Source organism: Centruroides sculpturatus, unplaced genomic scaffold (assembly GCF_000671375.1).
Source record: "Centruroides sculpturatus isolate CEXI.00-Female unplaced genomic scaffold, Cexi_2.0 scaffold346, whole genome shotgun sequence".
NCBI lineage: Eukaryota > Metazoa > Arthropoda > Arachnida > Scorpiones > Buthidae > Centruroides > Centruroides sculpturatus.
This window is the reverse complement of record NW_019384533.1, coordinates 419,463-424,932: the sequence shown is the minus strand read 5'-3', so window position 1 is coordinate 424,932 and position 5,470 is coordinate 419,463.

Below are 5,470 nucleotides of genomic sequence, written 5' to 3'. Positions count from 1 at the left end.
ATATTTCGAAACAGATTATTATCTTTAAAATGCAGATGTTTTTTTTTAAATATAGAAACACTACTCTTTAATATGTATTTGATATTCTCAAGGTGCAGGTGTTATTAGTTTTTTAAAAAATAAATATAAACTTAATTATAATAATATTTAAATTAACAAAAGCTATTTAAAGTATACATAGAATCTTTCATTTTTATTTAAATTTATATATGTTATAATTATCTTCATTCTATTTACTATTTTTAATTTACTTATAAATATAATAAAGCGTTTATTATTATAAATTTTGATGTGTAATCTCCTCTATTTCATTTTATAAGTGAGAAATAAATATAATTTCTATACTAGAATAAAAAATTTACAAGTCATTTTATATAATTCAAATATAAAGATAAAGGATTTCATTTACTTTCTATGAAGAATTATATATTATAAAATGTATTTATATGTAAAATAGTCAATTTTTTTTATATAATCCTAGAATGCATTTTTAATAATTTATATCATAAAGATNCAGAACGTTATAATAAATAAATAAATAATATATATATATATATATAAGTTTTACTTCAATTTTACCTACAGAAAGATTTAATTTATGATAAATCAACTGAATTTATCATACTGTACATATATTATAACTGTCATACAATTTGACACTTGAGTAATATGATTATATTTAATAATTAGTATAATATTAATTAATAGTGAATAAAGTTATATATTAATTTGTTGGCATTTACTTTTAATCCATCCAGTGACAATGGATTTATCATTCGAATTGCATTCTAGCGAATGAATTAAAGCTTATACGTTTATATTAATTCTATATCGATTATAGTTTAAGATCATACAAATTATATAAGCCTTTATGTGATTATAAAGCTAATTCATTGATTAAAATCATATTTAATAAAGCCATTGATTAAAATATAAATCTATCTCTAGTGTAAAATTAATATTTAATGCTAAAAATACATTAAATATATAAGAAAGAATTGTATACTTATTATCTTATTGCTATGGTTTCTCTCACATATTTCTAATTAATATTTTAATAAATTATCTTTTATATTTATGGAATAGAAACTATATTAAAAAATTTGAATTTTTAGTCTTATTTTAATAAGATTTATATTTATGTATTATACTATTTAAATATGGATAAATTATGGAAAAAAAATTTTTTTGGCAGAAAGATCCCAATTAATTTTAATTATATAAGAGTTAGTTTCATTTAAAATATTAACATTTTACGGATTTAATGAAGTTTGAAATGAATCTTTAATTAGTGTTTTCATTAATTAGTTCCATTTCTAAAAATAGTTATGGAAAAGATCAGTAGAATGATACTGTTGATGTAATAATGTCTCTATGATTTATCATGAAGTGATATGACATTCTCTGGATTTACTAAAAATAGCTTCTTTGTTGAGGTTGAAGCCTCACCAAATTACATATTTTATTAATCAAGACATATAAATATATTCTCTAGGTCTGAAGTGCTGACAAATATTCAATTTAGATTGAATTAATTTAAATTCATTAAAGATAAATGCTTTAAATTTATTAGAAATTCGTTGATTTAAGGGCATAAACATTACTTTATTGATTGCATATTTTTTAACTCTATAATTAAAAAAATAAATCGATATTATCTAATATAGAAGCATAATAGAGTATAATGTATAATCATAGTTAACAGTTATTACTATAATTATTATATTTTATAATAAAAATTCATTCAAGATACATTACGTGTTACAAAATTTAATTATAAATAGGCGTGAGATTTATTCGGTTTAATGTAAACAAGTCTTGTGTTTCTATAAATATATTCTTTGAATATGTGCTTTATTCATTACTTCAATACATTGGCGTAAACTTATTCGTGTAACGCTAAATATAAATTTATTATAACCGTTTTACAATAGTTCTATATCATTGATATGGAAGGATGTAAGATACAGAAGTTTTGAAGATTTCTTCGCATTGCATGAAAGAGTGCCACGAAGGATGAATTGCCATGCAGCGCTTTCTCATATTTTGAAAGAAGACGTCGAACAGGATAGAAGAGAAAAATTCCTACTCCCAAATGACAACGGGTTTATGCTTCCGGAAGGAGCTTAGAGATGATGACAGATAGACTATCCGTCATCTTCAGACGTTCAAATAGGATGGGAAGTGTTGTAAACTCACCATGCTTCACTTAATACTAGTACAAATGATAATCGATATTTATTTAATGTATTAGTTAACCATTTCATTACAAAAAAAAAGAAATATGATGGATAATCGCACGTAAATGAGCACTGCAATAAAGTCCTTCAGAGCCATGAAGATCCGGAAGAATTAGTAATGATTCTGATTAATTTTGTTAATTGAATCGTATGCTAATTTCAATAAAGTGCAAAACAAATTTTGGAAATATATTATTGCGGCAATGTAATTTAATTTTAACATAGATAGATCTAATATTATTTCCTCTCGAAACTGTTACAACTCTAGATGTCATTTCTGTCCACAACTAATCTGATAAATCGCTTGAGAATGTCTTGTTCCTTTGCTTCAATTGCTCTACACCATAATACGTTACATAAAGGATATCTTCGTAAACATTTCAAGTAAATGGAAGTCATCAAGTCTCTTTTAATATAGAAGTATAAATAAAGAGAATTCTGTTTTATAAAATTAAAAATGTATTATTTATTAATCTCTTATTATTTTATTAATAATTCTAGAAAATAAGTTTTAGGATTTTTTTTAGATGATCAATATTTACTGAAAATTTTTATAACTGAAAGTAAATAAACGATTAAAAAAACTTATCTCGTGTTACCAAAAATGATATTTTCTTTATGGAAAAATTCTGTTAGGTGTTCTTATATTAGTTTTTTTTTTTTTACTGCTATTGTTCAAGTTAGTGTTTCTAATCTTAGACTAGTCCAACTTTGATTTTTCTGTGTCCAATAGTATTAGAAATAAAACCCTACGAAATTAAAGAAAATATAATTTTGATAGTTTATTATATTATATTTTTAATTTATTTAATTTAAAATATATACTCTCCATTTCAAATTACTGTCTTGCCCCTGTACATCATACTTTTCCTGTTAGCAATAGAGTCCTGTTAGCAATAAAAATCACGTTACTTATAATATATATCAGAAGTTAATATATAGTTAATTGGGACCTCCTGCCCTTAATCTTTCCATATCTTGTCTTGAATTTCATCTATTTAACTCCATTCTCAAGATTAAGGAAAGACAGACAGACAACAGTGGAAATTCATAGGTCTACAATATATATATATATATTTTTTTTCAAATTGAAGCCCAATTTTGTATTAATTATTATAATTACAATAAATATACCGAATAATATATAATTTAATATAATGAAAATATATTTAATTATTTATATCTTAAAGAAGCACATCTTTAAAAATTAAAATGTTTTCGACTTCAATTTAAATAGTTTTTTTCAATGAATTTAATGTTTAATTTAGTGTAATGAAATATATTTAGTTTTCGTAATTGAATTAAAAAATAAAATTCCTAATTTAAATGCCAAATTTAATAATTAAAGAAGATTATTTTTTTTCGTAAATATCCTCAAAAAATAAAGATATTCCGAAGAAATTATTAATAATTTCTACTGTTTATTTTAAGATTTTTTTATTATTATACTGTATACTATACAAATATTTTTGGCTTGTTTTATAGCAAATATATTTACACTAACTTGTAAGTTTAATAATAAAATATAATAATAAAAAACATATATGTAAAGATAATCTCCAAATAAAGGCCAGTTTTATGCTTCTGTTAGTGTCTGTTGTTCGGAGGTTAAACTATTTTTTCGTGTGATTTAACTTAAATTAAATATACCGTAAGATTCAGAACGTTATAATAAATAAATAAATAATATATATATATATATATAAGTTTTACTTCAATTTTACCTACAGAAAGATTTAATTTATGATAAATCAACTGAATTTATCATACTGTACATATATTATAACTGTCATACAATTTGACACTTGAGTAATATGATTATATTTAATAATTAGTATAATATTAATTAATAGTGAATAAAGTTATATATTAATTTGTTGGCATTTACTTTTAATCCATCCAGTGACAATGGATTTATCATTCGAATTGCATTCTAGCGAATGAATTAAAGCTTATACGTTTATATTAATTCTATATCGATTATAGTTTAAGATCATACAAATTATATAAGCCTTTATGTGATTATAAAGCTAATTCATTGATTAAAATCATATTTAATAAAGCCATTGATTAAAATATAAATCTATCTCTAGTGTAAAATTAATATTTAATGCTAAAAATACATTAAATATATAAGAAAGAATTGTATACTTATTATCTTATTGCTATGGTTTCTCTCACATATTTCTAATTAATATTTTAATAAATTATCTTTTATATTTATGGAATAGAAACTATATTAAAAAATTTGAATTTTTAGTCTTATTTTAATAAGATTTATATTTATGTATTATACTATTTAAATATGGATAAATTATGGAAAAAAAATTTTTTTGGCAGAAAGATCCCAATTAATTTTAATTATATAAGAGTTAGTTTCATTTAAAATATTAACATTTTACGGATTTAATGAAGTTTGAAATGAATCTTTAATTAGTGTTTTCATTAATTAGTTCCATTTCTAAAAATAGTTATGGAAAAGATCAGTAGAATGATACTGTTGATGTAATAATGTCTCTATGATTTATCATGAAGTGATATGACATTCTCTGGATTTACTAAAAATAGCTTCTTTGTTGAGGTTGAAGCCTCACCAAATTACATATTTTATTAATCAAGACATATAAATATATTCTCTAGGTCTGAAGTGCTGACAAATATTCAATTTAGATTGAATTAATTTAAATTCATTAAAGATAAATGCTTTAAATTTATTAGAAATTCGTTGATTTAAGGGCATAAACATTACTTTATTGATTGCATATTTTTTAACTCTATAATTAAAAAAATAAATCGATATTATCTAATATAGAAGCATAATAGAGTATAATGTATAATCATAGTTAACAGTTATTACTATAATTATTATATTTTATTATTTATTGTTTTAATTTTCCATATCTTCAATGTGTATTGGGTTGATGGTATATGATAATGCAACATATGAGCAATCTACTAAGGTGGAAAAACTTTTTATAGGGAAACTGGACCCTATTTAGGTGTTAGTCACGTGAAGAAACCAGGAAAACACGTGGACAACCCACGAACTCAACACCAATTACCAGTGTTCACTCGGGCCACTGATGGGCGTATCTTCAATGTGCGAAGGTGTTTAATTAAAAGAATATATTTTGAAATTATGTAAGCATCTAAATGGCTAAATTCAGCTACTTTCGATATTAATAAATTGTGAAAAATTAACTGTATAGTTGATAGAAATTATGAAAATT